The 17,176-nt window shown below is 57.8% G+C and overlaps 1 protein-coding gene across 1 annotated transcript in view; it reads right to left on the minus strand.

Annotated features, from left to right (window-relative positions):
- RAI1 (retinoic acid induced 1) overlaps positions 1 to 4,241 on the minus strand; it is a 98,834-nt gene extending 94,593 nt beyond the window's left edge. The window contains exon 1 of the mRNA XM_058675668.1: positions 3,782 to 4,241. The gene's annotated coding sequence lies outside the window, so the exon portion shown is untranslated. The remainder of the gene's footprint in view (positions 1 to 3,781) is intronic.
- Between the last annotated feature and the right edge of the window lie 12,935 nt (positions 4,242 to 17,176).

Here is a 17,176-nt window from a genome sequence, read left to right on the forward strand (position 1 = left end):
TGCAGCCCCCCATCCAGCCTCCTGCTAGTGTAGACTTCCAGCAGTTCCTCAACTGCGCTCCTGCCACCACATGGAACTCCTGGATTGAGTTCCAGGCTTGTTTCTACCCCCTGGCTCTGCGGGTACTGGGGATTTCACCAGCAGTGGGCACTACTTCTCTCAAGTCATCTTAAAAAAGTATTTATGGGGCCCATCATGATAGTGCAGCAGTTAAAGTCCTTGCCTTGAACCCGCCGGGATCCCATATGGGTGCCGGTTCCCATTCAGCTCACTGCTTGTGGCCTGGGAAAGCAGTCGAGGAAAAAAAAGCTTTGGGACCCTGCACCCGCGTGGGAGATCCAGAGGAAGTTCCTGGCTCCTCGCTTTGAATTGGCACAGCACCGGCTGTTGTAGCCACTTGGGGAGTGAATCATCGGACGGAAGATCTTCCTGTCTCTCCTATTCTCTGTATATCAGCCTTTCCAATAAAAATAAATAAATCTTTAAAAAAATTATGTATGGGCCCTGCATGGTATCCTAGCAGCTAAAGTCCTCGCCTTGAACATGCCGGGATCCCATACGGGTACCGGTTCTAATCCTGGCGGCCCCGCTTCCCATCCAGCTTGTGGCCTGGGAAGGCAGTCAAGGACAGCCCAAAGCCTTGGGCTGCACCCGTGTGGGAGACCCAGAAGAGCTCCTGGCTTCGGATCAGCGCAGCACCGGCCATTGTGGCCGCTTGGGGAATGAATCATCGGATGGAAGATCTTTCTCTCTATTTCTCCTCTTTTCCATATATATCTGACTTTGCAATCAAAATAAATCTTTAAAAATGTTATTTATGTATTTGAAAGACAGAATTACAAAGAGAAAAGGAGAGACAGATCTAATGTCTGCTGGTTCACTCCCCAGATGGCCGCAACGGTCAAGCCAAAACGAGGAGCCAGGAGCTCCAGTCACATTGCGCCCACATGCATGCGGGGACTCCAAGCACCCCGGCTAACTTCTGCTGCTTTCCCAGGCATATTAGCAGGGAGCTGGATTGGAAACAGAGCAGCCGGGACTCCAACTGGCACCGGCAAGGGATGTTAGCAGTACAGATGGTGGCTTACCTGTGCCAACCACCCTCACATAATTACTTAAAAAAAAAAAAAAGAAGAAAGCAATGAGGTAGCACCATGAGCCTGCATGGCAATAAAACAGCAATAACAATAAAATCGTAGCAGCAGCAATAAAGATGGGGCAAGGCCCGAGCTGTATCAACTCCTCACATCTCCATCACACCCCCTGGGGCATGGCAGCTGTCCTCCCCACAGCCCCTGCCGGGGATACTGAAGCACCAAGAGGGAGAAACGATGGAGCAGCCTCACCCTGCCACACTTCACCTTGCGCCCCCTCCCTACCCAGCCTGGGAAGCACACAGTCAGGGGCTGGCATTGCCCCTGTAGGCAGAGTGCCACGGGAGCAGGCCTGCCTCCCGGTTGCCTGCACAGGTCCCGATGAGGCCACAGCCATGTGCCACTCTCCTCGTTACGGACAGGACACGAGTGGGTGCTCTAAGCCTGCAGGAAGGAGTCAACAGCAGACGACCCCGGCCTGTTCTTCACACTCTGAGCACAACCCATGAGCAGACTGTCAAACTGAGCTAGTGGGGCACACCAGTCAACTTTTTTTTCCCCCAAGTATTTATGTGAAAGGTAGAATGACAGGGAGAAACAGAGGGAAAGAGAGATTTCCTGCTCCACTTCTGAAATACTTCCAACAGCCGGGTCTGGGCCAGGCTGAAGCCAGGAACCCAGAGCCCCATCAGGTCTCCCACGCAGGTGCAGGGGTCCAAGCACTCAGGCTGTCCACCACAGCTTTCCCAGGAGTGTTAGCAGGCAGCTGGATTAGAAAGTGGAGCACTTGGGACATGAACTGGCATTCCTAAGGGATGCTAGCGCTTCAGGTGGCAGCTTAGCAGGCTACACCACTGCCCCTCGGTAGCCAGCTTCCACTACCCTCCTCAGGCACAGGAGCTAACTCCCAGGGAGTTTTCTTCCAAAACACAGAGACCAGCAGACATAGAAGGTGCTTACCCTAACTTCCATTTTCCATGTAGGGAGTGTGAACAGCACAAAGGCGAGGGGAGGGTGGTGTGCTGAGGAGGATACAGAGGGGGCCCCTTGCCTGCAGGGTCTCAGGCCCGGTGGGGTGAGGAGGGGTGTCAGACAGAGGGTGGGCAAGATCACCCTGGCTGGGCTTTGCTTCTGAGACCAGACTGGCCCAGTCCACTGCCCAGGGGGCTGGGGGCTGCAATGGAACCGCAGCTGTGGTCAGGAGCTGGGGAGGGGCCGCCCACCCGAGCAGAACCCCCAGCAGGGCGGTTCTATTGAAGAATACAAGGCAGGCAGAGCCCCACCCCACCCCACGGCAAGGGAATGGCAGCGGGGAGGGGGGTGCCATGGCGCTGGCACCTCCACCTCCCAGCTCTCTCGCCAGAATAGCAAGACAACCAAAAGAAGAAGAAGAAAAAAAAAAAGATAAAATAAAAAGAAGTAATTCCCTCGCTCTGACGTCAGCGGAGGTCTTCACAGCCCCGCAGCCGGCAAGAGACACAGGATTGCAACCAGATGGAGTACCCGAGTTCTCCACACGCTGCACGCCCCGCGGGAGGGACAGGGAAAGAGAGGGGAGGGGACCCCCCAGCAGCACCAGCACGGGTGCAGGGGCAGCGTGCGCCTGGGTCCGCCACTGGGGGGTGCGGCCTCCCTTCCCCCAGCCCCCCACCGCGCATTGTTAGCCCGCTTTGATCCATTCAGCGCCCTCAGGCTCAGGTCCCCGCAGCGCGCCGCCATCCCTCCCCTGCCCCGAGGGTGAGGGCCCTGCTCCGGGGACCCTCCCCTCCAGCCCCAGGAACCGCTGGCTGGGACAACGCACGCCCCAGGAAGACGAGCCCAGGCCGCAACGCGGGCCTCGGGCCTGGCTGCTGTTTCGCTTCCCTCCGCGGCCCCCCACCCCGGGCGGCGTGACCCAAACTCCAAATGTCACCCCTTGCGCCCTGCCAGCCCTTCGCTCCCCCGGCTGCGGTCAGCACCCCCTCCCCCACGTCTGGCTCCCCGCGTCTCTTCCTCCAGGGAGCGAGTGTGCGTTGGGGGGGGATTAGGGACGCAGCCTGTGAAGGCGCCGCTGGTCTGCGGGACCCCACCGGGGTGAGTGGGTGGGTGCAGGGGACTGCCTGTGACGTCACCGCCGCGGGGCCTTGCGCTCCTCGGCCACCGCCGGGCACCCCGGGGTGCGTGCGGACGGCCCTCCGCTTGCTTTCCGGCTGTGAGGCCTGTGCACAGGCTCCGGGAGACAGGACGCCGCCGCCGGGAGCCCCGCGCACCCGTCTCGCCACAGCTGCTACTCCCACGCGTGGACCGAGCCAGCCCCAGTCACGCACGGAGGAGTCGCTCCCCACGCCTCCCCTGCGCACCCGCCGCGCTCACAAAGCTCCCCTCGCGTCCCCTCGCGTCCCCCGTGGAGCCGCACCACTGTCCCCCGCGTCCCCACGCCGCGCCTCGGCGCACAAGGGGCCCTCGCCACCCTCGCCCCCTGTCCGCGCGCCGCTACCCCTCCCCCGCCGCACCACCGCCGCTCCGCCGTCCCCAGCCGGCCGGGCCAGGTCCTCCCGCAGCCCCTGACCCGCGCCGAGGACGCCCCGACCCTGCAGGCGCCCCGAACGGCCAGCCGGTGACCCCGGGCACTCCGTCGGCACACAAAGCGAGGACCTCCCCCGCTGGCCCCCCATCCCCCTCCACGGCCAGGCGCCCCCGCTGCTCACCTCCGCGCTGCCGCTCACTCGGGGCCCCCGGCTCGGGCGCGGCGACGTCGCGGCCCGCAGGCCCGGGCGGCCATGGGGGTCAGGGCGCGGCGGCCCGGCCGGCCCGCGGCCAGGCAGGAAGGAGGTGGGCCGCGGCGCCCCCTCCTCCTCCTCCTCCTCCTCCTCCTCCTCGCGCCGGCGCTCGGGCCGCGGCCAGGGCGGCCTGCTCGGCTCGCCTCTCGCCCTCGCCGCCGCCTCGCTCCCCAACTCGCCTCTCGCGGCCCCGCGGCGGGGCGGGGGCGGCGCCCGGGGGCGCGGGGCCGGGCCAGGGAGGGGGCGCGCGGCCGGCGGGGCCTGCCTGGTGGCCGCGGCTGCCGCGGGGAAATGCGATCCCCTCGGCACAGGAAGAGCGGGCGGGCGCCGCGCGGGGGGAGCGGGAGAGCGAGAGCGCGAGGAAAAAAGTTCCCGGGCGGGCGGCCTGGCTGGCGCTCGCTCGCTCGCTCGCCTGCTCGCGGCCCCGGGCGCCAGGTGGGCCGTGCGCGCCCCGACAGCACCCTCTGGCGGCCCGTGCACCCCACGACGTCCCCCCCACCCCTTCCGCGCGGGTCGGCCCCGCTTGGGGTTGGGGTGACCCGGAGGAGGAGGCCCTGACCCGGCAGGGTCACGGTGCACCACTTCGTCGAGCCCAGCTGCAAACCGCTTCTGCAGAGTTTCAGCATCGTTTAGAGTTCAAGACTCCTAGGGCTGGACACTCAGCGTCTTGTTGATGGACTAGGGCACCTGGCAGCTACCTGATTGCATGTTGGGTGGGGATCAGCAAGCCCGACGGGGGTCCCCGCTGCTGTGGTAGGACGGAGAGCTGGCCATCAAATGCTTAGGTCCACGAGGAAAATCATTTTAAGAGTTCTGGGAAGAAAATTAGCTGCTGGAGTAAGGGATGAGAGGGGGTCTGTAACACGAAGGACGCACACACACTGGGGTGGGGGCTGCAGCCTGAGGACCAGCACACGTCGCAAACACACCAGGTGCAAAGGGCCTGAGGCAGGAAAGACTTGAAAGGCAAAGCTTGAGGGCCCGGGGGCGTGGCCTAGCGGCTAAAGTCCTCACCTTGAAAGCGCCCCAGGATCCCATATGGCTGCGGTTCTGGTCCCAGCGTCTCCACTTCCCATCCAGCTCCCTGCCTGTGGCCTGGGAAAGCAGTCAAGGATGACCCAAAGCCTTGGGACCCTGCACCCACGTGGGAGACCGGAAGAAGCTCCTGGCTCCTGGCTTCAGATCAGCTGATCTTGCCTTGCCTGGCCACGTCCATCCAGGGCAGCATGCACTGGGAGCCGGGGCTCTGTGAAGAGCTGTTGTCACAGCAGGTACTGCTCTTCCCAGCTCAGCATCTGTGGGGGTAGTCACAGCTGGGCGCCTGGGGGCTCGTGCCTCTGTGCATCTGTCCGTAGAGTGGGCATAGCAGTTGCGACTGCATTGGTTCAGGGTGGCATGCTATGTGATGGGATTCTGGTGTCCTGGTGCCGCGTGTTATACCAGGATAGGGGATGCCCAGCCTCCCCTGTGGGCGCTGGTTCGAGTCCTGGCTGCTCCACTTGCTATCCAGCTCCCAGCTCACATGCCTGAGAAGACAGTGCAAGACGGCCCACATGCTAGGGTCCCTATACCCACATGGGAGGCCCAGATGGCGGCTTGGCGTTGACCCAGCTGCCACCGTCATGACCAGCCAGAGAAGTGAAGAGCAGACAGAGACTCAGCCTTTCAGATAAATAAATAACGTTTTAAAGACATAAAACAAGATGCTAGGTGAGTGGAAGGGCCCTCTGTCCACTCAGTGACCTTCCAGCCTGGCCTCCTACCCTCCCTGCGGTGCCTCAATCTGCTCTTGGGGAGACCCAACACTGGACAGCTTGGTGGGAGACAGAAGAGGGGTCCCTAAGGGCCTTCTGCTCCCCCTCAATAGTGGAGGCGGTCTGGTCTCTGAAGCTAACCCCCAACCCAGAATCCCACATCCCCAATGCCCTTTTCCCAGCTTTGCGATTGGTGCCCTGTCACTTCCCGGGTTTGTTTTGGAATTCACTGGAATTGGTGAGAGTGTGGCTGCTGGATTCCACAGAGGCCAGCATTAGCATCCTTGTCGGCTGGCTCAAGGTCAGGTGGTGTGGCCAGCTGTGCCGTCTTGGCCGTGACCCCTTGCTGTCGCCCCAGGAAGGAGGTGGAGAGGCCAGCCACAAATCCTTCCTGTTGTTGTGGCTCCTCCCTTCCCCCCTCCGGGACCCTCTGACTTTGGCTGAGGACCTGAGTGACCACGATGGACTGATTTGGGGGTGAGGCGTGGAGGGGGAGTGAGTGGAGACCTTTGTGAGCTGTCCAGACCTTACATGACCTGAATGCTGCCATTTCAGAAATGCAAAGACTGAGGCAGGGGAGCCCGACTGCGCCCTGTGTCCACTGTGGTTCAAGTCCCGGTTGCTCCACTTCCCTGTCCAGCTCGCTGCTAATGCCCCTGAACCCACACGGGAGACCCAGATGGAACTCCTGGCTCCAGGCTTCAGCCTGGCCCAGCCCTGGCTGTCACCTCCAATTGGGGAATGAGCCACCAGATGGAATCTCTCTCCCCTCTCTCCCTCTTTGTGTAGCTCAGTCTTTCAAATAAAGGCATCTTAAAAAAAAAAAAAAAAAAAAAAAAAAAAAACCCAGGAAGGAAGGAAGGAAAGAAACCCAGACTTGCAGCTAAGAGGTCAAATCCAAGCTCTGGGTTTGCTTTGATTGGAAAGCAAACAGAAAATTCTGAAGTTAAAATACCTTTAGAGACCCTGCGTTCCCCCAGGGGTGGGGCCAGCCCTGTCCATTGTTCTAGACCCCTTTAGTCACCTGGCTGGCCCCTCCACCAGCAGGCCCCGGCTTTTGAGATGCCTTCCTCCCCAGCTTGGCTTCTCTGCGGCTTGAACTTCCTCTGGGTTTTCTCTCCGAGGTCAAGAGGAGGTGATGTTTCCGGCCTCTGGGAGACAGACCCCAGCGGTGGAAAGGCTGGGAAAAGAGGGGCAGGGGTGGGAACTGCTGTGTGTCAGGATAAGGCCTTGCTCCCTGCCCTGGTGGGGGCGGGACGGGAAGATGCAGCCAGGCTTAGCATGGAACTGGTAGGCTTTAGTCAGTGGCCCCTGTCCAAAGGAGGAAATTGAGAAGGTGAGGCCACGCACACACACACACGCACACCCCAGGGGCTCTCCACTGCAGAGGGTAGGGTGCAGCATTTCTTTAGCACCTACTGTGTGCACTGCCTGCATGTGGTAAGGCGAGGAATCAAAGGATAGTAGCGGGAGATACAGTAGTTGTCAGGGAGCTTGGTAACATGGCAGCAGGGGAGGGGACACAGTGCCAGCCAGGCCTACCTGCGACCCTAGCTGGGCACCTCCTCTGCCCTTCCTGAGCCTCCTGTTTGTCCACAGGCCAAGCCTAGCCATGAGTGAACCCTTGAGCAGGCCCACTGCTGCTCCTCCACGCCGCATTCCCCCGGGGATCCCAGGGGATCCCAGGGCATTGGGACCCGAGCTGTGTCTCACACAGGTCTTGCGCGTGCCTGGAACCCTGGGCAGGAAGGCGGGTGCCTGTAAGAGGGGAGCAGACTGTAAGTTGCCTGTAAGAGGGACAAGGAGAGACGCTGGGACTTCCTGCAAACAAGGTGAGGGGATTGGAGCGTGACAATGGGGCGAGTTCCAGCCCCCTCCTCTTCCTCCCTCCCTCTGTCCATTTATCCATCTATCCGTCCTCCTCCTTCCTGTCCCCCATCTAACACAGGCTTCTTGAGGTAAACAGACTGCAAACTGATGGGAAAGGGGGCCTGAGATGCTGACAGTAAGCAGAGCCCGGGGCAGCAGCAAATCCACCCAGGTTAAACAGCGTTCGGTCCCCGGAGCCCCTCACATCGGCGCAGCAGTGGCGCCCAAGCTTCCAGCAGTAGAAGGGCATCAGGACTGGACATGGCTCTACCCAACACCCAGTCTTTTGGTGGTAATCATGCCCCGATTTTCCTGTGGCATCCACCTGTCCCATTCCCATCCCATGTGGTTCAAGGCAGGAGGCAGTGATTATCCAGCGCCCCTTCTGCCCCCTCCGCTGCCCCACTTGCCCACCCAAGCTCCTGGGGTGTTTTGCCGGAACCTGCAGGGTTGGATAAAGCTCATGAAGGAGGCTGACATGCAGAAAGGTTGTGTTGACGGACACATAGGTGTGCATCATCTGAGTGCCTGGATCCAGCTGAGCCTGAAACTGGAGCCCTTGGCCTTTGGCTGGATTCAAGGTTCAGATGACCACCCCACAACCGCCGCTGTGAGCCCAAGAAGTCAGAACTGCAGAGTGTAGTTGTAGCTTTGTGGGTAAAGCCGCCACCCGCAGTGCTGGCGTCACATGTGGATGCCAGTTTGAGTCCTCGCTGCTCTACTTCCTATCCAGAGGAAACTGCAGGCTCTTGGCTTTAGATTTGCTATTGTGGCTGTTTGGAGAACGAACCACGGAATGGAAAATTCTCTTTCTCTGCCACTCAACCTTTCAAATCAATCAGCCTTAAAGCACAGACCCACTAGGAATCTGCTCCAATATAGTTGAGCACAGACCCCTGCCCCCTGTACCCTGTAACCCTCCCTCTTGCACCCCTGCCCCCTACACCCCTGCACCCTAACTCCTGCATCCCTGCCCTCTGCACCCCTGTCCCCTGCACCCCCGTCCCCTGCACCCCTGTCCCCCTGCACCCCTGTCCCCCTGCACCCCCGTCCCCCTGCACCCCCGGCCTTGCAGGACTTGGAGCAGCCTCAGGTCATCCTGAGCTGGAGGGGCCAGAGTTGCCACACTCAGGGACCCTGCGGATTTTGCTGTTGTCGTTGTGACCAGCAACTGGAAAAAAAAAAGCGCTTGGCTGCTAATGGAACCCAGATTTCCTTCTCTGTGACGATCAATAGAAGAGCATGACGCAAGCAGGCCTGGACCAGTGTCCCTGTCGCTCCTGTTTATGTGAGAACCGTGCCCTGCCCTCCCCCTGCCCGGCACCCAGCCTTCCCCTCTGGCCCTGCTGTGCGCCACGTGAGCGCTGGAGGGGGAGGGACGAGGAGACAATGGCACATAGCTTGGGGAGCTCTTGGCACAGTCCCTGGCATACAGTAGGTGCTCAGTGGTTGCACAGGTTATCCCTCTTACCTGGGGCACTACCCCACCCCACCTCCCCCCGTCTCTCCTCACTCTCCCCTGTCCAGGTGCTCTTGTTCTTTTATCCTCCCCGGACACCCACTGACCATGACCTTTGAACCAGTGTCTGGCCTATGGCCCTGAGCCCCCATGCTCCCTCTACACAGAGCATGTCCTGGGCCCATTCTTCTTGGCCCATTCTACCCTCCAAGAATGACTGGCAGGTCTCCTGTGGACTCTGAGCATCCCCACCTCCCTCTCCTTCCTCGCTATCACCATCCAGGGCAGTGCCACCCCCCGGGAGGACAGCCGTCACCTGCTCTTCCAAACCAGTATCTCTTGCTCCAGGTGCTGGGTCTCTGGTTTTCATCGAAAGGTTATTGGAGCTGGCATTTTCAGGTGAAGCCTCTGCCTGAGACACCCACATCCCATATGGACACCAGTTGGAATCCCCGCTGCTCCAGTTTGCACCCAGCTCCCTGCTGATGTGTATAGGAAAGCAGTGGTGGATGGCCCAAGTGCCTAGACCCCTATGCCCACACTGGGGACCCAGAGGGCCCAGCCCGGGCCTTTGTGGTCATCTGGAGAGTGAAACAGCATACAGAAGATTTCTCTCTCTCTCTCTCTCTCTCTCTCTCTCTCTCTCTCTCTCTCTCCTCTTCCTCTCTATAACTCTGCCTTTCAAATAAAATAACTCTTTTTCTAAACAGATACAAGTTATTTATTTGCTCTAACTCCTGGCTCCCTCCCTGCATACCACACTGCCCTCCACAGGCCTGAAGCCAGGAATCAGGAACTCCATCCAGCCCACAGGTCTGCACAACAGGCAGCCAGAGCTGAGTGAAACCAGCGCTCAAACCCCAAGTCAGGAAGATGCAGCTAAGCGTGGGAGCCTCAGATGGAGCTCTGGGTTCCTGTTTTCCGCCAGCCTTGTGGGAGAGTGACCCAGCAGATAAAAGATCTCTCTCTCTATCACTGCCTGTCTGAGTCTCACACTCTGGCAGTCTTTCAAATGAATCTTTATTTTTTTTTAAAGATTTGTTTATTTTTATCGCAAAGTCAGATGTACAGAGAGGAGAGACAGAGAGGAAGATCTTCCATCTGATGATTCATACCCAAAGTGACCCCAATAGCCGGGGTTGCTCCGTTCCAAAGGCAGGAGCCAGGAACTTCCTCCAGGTCTCCCACGTGGGTGCAGGATCCCAAGGCCTTGGGCCATCCTCAACTGCTTTCCCAGGCTACAAGCCACAAGCTGGATGGGAAGTGGAGCTGCCGGGATTAGAACCAGCACCCATATGGGATCCTGGCACGTTCAAGGTAAGGAGTTTAGCCGCTAGGCCGCCGCGCTGGGCCCAAATGAATCTTTAAAAAGAGAAGAGGCAGAGAAGCCGGTGGGTCTACAGGGCAGGGTGGTCATCCTGGCAGCAAAGGCAGGGGAGCAGTAAGTCTAGGGGGAAGGCCCACAAGGCCACAAAGCAAACAGCAGGGTGGGTGGACAGAGCCTGCCGTGGGGGGGGGGGGGAGGAGCCGAGCTGGAGGGTCACCATAGTAACAGCTCTGCTCTGGGCTTGAGAGCGAGGAAGGAGATAAAAGGTTTTCTATCGATCTTTGTCGGGAAAGGCAGCCACGCTGAGCTGGGCTGGAGGGGCTGCAGCAGGCCAGCACTCATGGGGCTCCATGGGCTAGGGGCAGGCTGTCTGGGAGATAACTGCCCAGGCCAGGGTGAGGCTGAATGGGGAGCACCCCTGCCTGCTTCTGCTTTAACTGGGTGGGCGGGTAGGAGTGGGGGCTGGCTGGCCCCACATTAGACCTCAGGCTCCTCTAGGGCTTGGTGGGGCAGGGTGGGGCAGGCGCACCCTGGCTGGGCCAGGTGAGGGACGCAGGACAGGTGTGCAGCTGGGCTGTCGCTGGAGAGGCTGCTCCTGGTGTTGCCGGAGGCCCAGCTGCCGGAAGTTTGTCCTTTGAACCCAGGGAAGTGGCAAGATGGGCCTGGGCCTGCTAGGAGTGGGTTGGGGGAACCACAGTAGCTGCTGCTGCTGCTGGGATGGGTTGGGAGGTTCCTGGGTAGCAAGTTTGCCCCCGCAAGTGGCTGGGCAGGGTTTTGTCTAGGCCCCTGTTGGACCAAGGGCAGCTTCAGCTGCAGGCCTTGTGCACACATCATGTATATGTGTGCACATGTGTGTGCATGCGTGTTCATACGTGTTTGTGCATGTTTGTGTGTGCGAGCGTGTAGCCGCACATGTGTCTCCTTCAGCAGGCACAGCTCACCCGCCCCACTGCCTCTACCCACCTCTCTGTCCCCCAGCGTGCACAGCAACTGGCACCTGCAGCTTGTCCATCATGTGTGGGGCACAGGTCACAGGCACATGTAACAGTGAGAAAGCCAAGAAAAAGCTATGTCCTTGTTGGAGCTGGAGAAGAGACAAAGTAGAGAAGGCCAGCTCTCTACCCCTTGTACTTAACTTTCCACAGTTTCATTTACTCTATGTAAAAGATGAAGTGGAAAATTCCAGCAATAAACAAGCCTGAGGCTCTTTTTTTTTTTTTTTTTTAGGATGTATATCTTTATTGCTTGGAAGCATAGCAAAATCAAAAGAGAGAGCGGGAGAAAGAGAGAGACCTTCCATTCACTGGTTCACTCCCAAATGGCTGTGACAGCCAAGAACTTCTTCCAAGTCTCCCCCATGGGTGGAGAGGTCCAAGGACCCCAGCCATCTTCTGCTGCTTTCCCAGCTGCATGTGCGGGGAGCTGGATCAGAAGTGGAGCAGTCGGCCACAACGTTGCGCAGTGGAGGGTCCAAGGGGAGTTTGACCTCAGGGCCTGGGTGCAGAGAGCTTCCAGAAGCCTAGAGGTTGCTGGGAGTACCCAACCCAGGTCAGACTCAATGCTTGGGGCCCTAGTCACAGCCACCACTGCCATGCGGTGAGCAAGTCCTGGGCTTTTGGGTGGCCAGTGCGCCAATTGGCACCAGGCTCCACCTGCTGGCCTCCTGGTGGTGATCTCTTGGGTCTTGGGGGTGTGGAATTGCTGCCTAGGTATGTCCATGAATGAGGCCACTATGCCTGTAGGTAAGGAATTAATCCTGAGGGACTCCCAGCAACAGGGTCACTGTACTTGCAGGTAAGTGAGGGGACTGAGACCTGGTGGTTTGGAGGAGAAAGACAGGACGATCTGTATGGGTCAGATTGATACACCAGCCTACATGTGATCCCTGTAGGATTTGTTACCACCAAACAAGACTGACTACCACATGCCAGTCCATGTGAAAGCTAAGGCTGGGGTCCTGGCTAGTAGGGCTAGATGCTAGTACCTGACAGAATGTCAGATCAGGGGACGGGTCACATTAGGCAGAGCCATAACACTAACCAGCACATGAGAGAACCAGGTCCAGGGGTAGATTCTGTGGTGTTATGTACGGACCAAAACCACTAGTTAGCTCAAGAGTTGAGTGGTGATGGGCTGAGCTAGGTGTGACCATGGAACCTGCCATCACTCACGGATAAAGGGACTGACAACAGTCTGGGCAAGTCCAGGCTGCAGCACCAGCATGTGCATCCTAAAACAGGGTGTGGGGTGGGCCTGGTTGCAACGTTCAGCAGCTCATATAAGACCAAGGTGGAAGGCCAAACCATGCTGGGCACTGGCCTAACACCCGTTGGCATGAATGAGATCTGGGTCTGGGAGTGGGTCAAGTGGGGGAACTTGGGAAACTCCTCTAGTGGGTGGTAACTCTCACTGATGATCACATGGTCCAGGCCTGGGAGTTGGACAAGCTGGGCAAAGTAGCTCCAACTATTGGCTAATGTGCAGGTTGGTTATGGAAGGGGGTAGACCGTGCAGGGCTGAACAGACCTTAGCTCACCAGCAAGAACAGAAATCAGGCTGGAGCATAGGTCATGCTGAGCTAGGCTCTTACACCTACTGGTCTGCATGAGCCAGGGATGGGATAGACTGAGCAGGGCCAGGTTCCATCACCCGCCAGCGAAAATCAGGACATGGGGCAGGCCGGGTCAGGCCAGGTTACAGCATCTAAGGCAAAGGCCAAGACAGGTGAGGAGCTATACTAAGCTGGGTCAGAGCAACCACTGGGACACAATCGATCTATAGCTGGGAACAGGCCTGGTTGGGGAGCTAAGGGGACACCCTGGCTGGGTTGGGTTCCCACTGGCGAGTGAGGGGGCCAGAGTGGGAGCTGCAGAGTTCTGATCCGGATATGGCTGCAGTGTCCCTCGGCACACTGGTGTTGGACATACTGAACTGGGCTAGACTCCAGCACCCACTGGTGCTTGTGAGAAATAGGATAGATGTAGGACAGGCTAGGCTGGGTCTCTGCCCCTACTGAGCCATGTGTGAGCTGTGCCTGGGTGTGGACCAGCCTTGACTGGGCTGAAACATCCAACAATAAGAACCAGAATGGATTGAAGGCCCATTAGGAAAGGCTACTGTTCCTTCCAGGGCAGGAGGCAGACAAAGTAGGGCTGGCCCATGGACGCACCCATGTTCACAAGATCTGACACTGGGAGAGCTCGGGAAACTCCTCTGTCGGGACACAGTCCCTGCAGGTGAGGGCAAGAACCATGATAGGGAGCAACCCAGACCAGGTCAGGTAATGGTACCCACCAGCATACATTTGGCCCAGGTTGGGGACAGACCAGGCTGAACCAGTTCACATCACCCGCTGGCGAATCCGAGCACCAGAATAGAGTGTGGGTGGTGCCAGGCTCGGTCGCAACACATACCAGTACACATTGTTTCGGGCCGGGTGCCGGCTGGGCTGGACTAGGCTGTAACCCCCACCAGCGTAAGCTGGAAATGGGGGTAGGCTGGGCCAGGCCAGGCTACAGCACCCACTGGCAAAAGCTGAGGTGAGGTAGGTCATGCCAGACTGGACCACAGCACCCAATCAGCACACGTGAGGGCGAATGTGGGCTCCCTTGCTGGACCACCACTCCCACTGGAGAGTGGAGTTGGGATAGGGGCAGACCAGACCAGGCAGGGCTACAACACCTGTCGGCCTCATGTGAGCTAGATCAGGGAAAAGCCAGACTGGGCTGACTGTTCCTACTGGTGCAAGCATAATTCAGAGTGGGTGAGGGTTGGTTGGGCTTTCCCGCAGCATCAGCTGGCAGAAGCTGGCACTGGGGGCTAATTCTGTCACGTTTCACTGCAGAACCACCTGGAGAGTGCATGATCTTGGAGTGGGCCCAGTAGGGAAGTAGTGGGTACCTCCCTCTTGGGTTGCCAGTCCCACTGGAGAGCATAAGAAGTAGGACTGGGCCTGGTGTGGCTAGACAGAAGGGCACCACCAGCATGTGTGTGGACTGGATAGTGGAGCTGGTTGGGTTGAACTAGGCCTCAATGCCCATTGACATGCATGAGAGCTGAATGGGATGTGGGACAGACTGGACCAGTCTGCTGTACATACTGGCAAGCACAGAAACCAGGACAGGGGTAGGCTTGGTTGGGGTTATTGTGGGTCACTCAGACTAGGCTGCAGCTCCCATTGGTTTGTGTGAGGGCTGAGTGTGTGGTGGGCAGGATCGGACTGGACTCCAACACCCATTGGTTCCAGTGGAAGACAGGGCTGGAAACAGAACTGACCCAACAATTGCAACCACCAGCATGTACATAAGCTGATTAGGGCAACGAACTGTGAGGGACCCTACACAAGCATGTGCAGGTAAGAATCAGGTCTGGGATCACCTCAGATGAAGTTTCTTTGGGGATCCTTCCAACCAAACTGCTGAACTCAGAACCCCAACCATGAAGAGAAGTGCAGCTTCCGTGGTCTGACCATGGAGTGCAAGTGTCAGAGCTGGGCCTCCTCAGAGGCTCAGACGGAGCAGTGGACAGCATAGCCAGGTGCACATGGAGGATATGGCAGTCCATTGGAATCTGCAGAGAACACTTGATACAGCAACAGAGGCTGGAGGACAGAACAAATCGATCATCTACCCCAGACAAATGTTGACAGTGAAAATCTGGGCAAATGGAGACTCTAAGCCAGTGGATTCTGGAGAGATTTCATTATGCTTGGATTGGCAAGATTGGCAGCAATTCAGAACTGTAGAACTTTCAAAACCACTTGAGCAATGCCCTTGGCGCATGCCCTACGTCAGGAACCCTGAGATGGGAGGGAGGTTGGATGGGCCTTCTCTTTTTATCTCCACCCTTAGCTCAGATACAGAAGAGAGAGAGAGAGAGAGAGAATGTGGAAACAAGGGTCTTACACACTTTCCTGTAGCCCTTGACCCTTTGCGCCCTAATCAGCTATGTAAAGATTATCATGATAGCCTAGTGGCTCAAGTCCTCACCTTGAACGCACTGGGATCCCATATGGGTGCCGGTTCTAAACCCGGCTGCTCCACTTCCCATCCAGCTCCCTGCTTGTGGCCTGGGAAAGCAGTTGAGGATGGCCCAAAGCCTTGGGACCCTGCACCCACATGGGAGACCTGGAAGAAGTTCCTGGCTCCTGCCTTTGGATCAGCTCAGCTCTGGCCGTTGTGGTCACTTGGGGAGTGAATCATTGGACGTAATATCTTCCTCTCTGTCTCTCCTCCTCTCTGTATATCTGACTTTGCAATAAAAATAAAATAAATCTTAAAAAAAAAAAAAAAGGGATATGGCCGCACTTCAGGCAACAGCACAGCCTGCTGTATCGTGGTACCACCGCTTGGCTGAACGACTTAGATGTGACCCCATTGTGTTGTAGGGTGTGGGTGTTTCTGGGGTCTAACCTGAGGCTCCAGGGTGGGAGAAGATGGGGAATCCATCCCTTAGCGGCGACCCTCCCCCCTGCTCCCACCTGCTCCCACCTTGAGTCACTTCCTTCCTATCTCCCCCAAGCCCCAGTTCACAACCCGCTACAGGAGCCACCCCTGTCCCCCACCTCCCCGGAACACAGTCACTGGAGTCAGCCTGGCAGGCCCCACTTGTGCCACCTGCCACTTGTGACCTGGGACTACCCTCTTCACCTTTCTGAGCAGACACTGCCTCTCTCTGTAGCCTGGCTGCCACCAGCTCCAGCTGACTGTGTGTTAGCCACCAGGATCTCTGGCTCAGACTCTGGGGTGGGGGACCCTAGAGATTTCTCCCACCCCAACTCCTGGGGTCTGTGGGAGTCCGTTGTGCAGCAGGGTGTGACCTGCTGAGGACAGGGTCTGGGCTCCATACGGGGTTCCCAAAGTCTCACAGATGCTGGTCTTCAAAGCAAGGTTGATTTAGCTATTTGAAGGGGAGGGTGGAGAGGGAGAGAAAGAGAGAGAGAAAGAGAGGTCTTCCTTCTGCTGGTTCACTCCCCAAATGACCAGAAGATCCTTAGCTGGACTAGTCCAAAGCCAGGAGCCAGAAGCTTCTTTCTGGTCTCTCATGTGGGTGTAGGGTCCCAAGGCTTTGGACCGTTCTCAGCTGCTTTTCCAGGGAGCAAGCAGGGAGCTGGATGGAAAGTGGAGCAGCCAGGACTTGAACAGGTGCCCATCTGGGGTGCTAGTGCTACAGGTGGTAGCCTAACCCATGGCACCACTATGCTGGTTCCTGGATTGGGATTTAAAGTCCTTTGTGGGGGCCAATACCGCGGCATCATGGGGAAAACCTGTACCTACAATGCCAGCATCCCATATGGTTGCTAGTTCGAGTCCCAGTTGCTCCACTTCTGCTCCAGCTCCCTGCTAATGCACCTGGGAGAGCAGCGGAGGATGGTTCAAGCCCGTGGACCCCTGCAGCCATGTAGAAGATCTAGAAGTAGCTCTTATGACCATCTGGGGAGTCATTCAGGAGATGGAAGTTTTCTCTCTCTCTGTCTATAACTTTTTCAAATAAAATAACTTTTTAAAAGATTTATTTATTTTTATTGCAAAGTCAGATATACAGAGAGGAGGAGAGACAGAGAGGAAGATCTTCCGTCTGATGATTCACTCCCCAAGTAAGCGCAACGGCCGGTTCTGTGCAGAGATTCGAAGCCAGGAACCAGAAACCTCTTCCAGGTCTCCCACGCGGGTGCAGGGTCCCAATGCATTGGGCCGTCCTCGATTGCTTTCCCAGGCCACAGGCAAGGAGCTGGATGGGAAATGGAGCTGTCAGGTTTAGAACCGGCACCCATCTGGGATCCCAGTGTGTTCAAGGCGAGGACTTTAGCTGCTAGGCCACGCTGCTGGGCCCAAATGTAGGGAAGAGTATTCTGAGGGTGTTACTTGAGTGGTTTTGCTAGCTCTGACAGTCAGTTTCATTGCATCAGGGTTGAG

Source organism: Ochotona princeps, chromosome 17 (assembly GCF_030435755.1).
Source record: "Ochotona princeps isolate mOchPri1 chromosome 17, mOchPri1.hap1, whole genome shotgun sequence".
Classification (NCBI taxonomy): Eukaryota; Metazoa; Chordata; class Mammalia; order Lagomorpha; family Ochotonidae; genus Ochotona; species Ochotona princeps.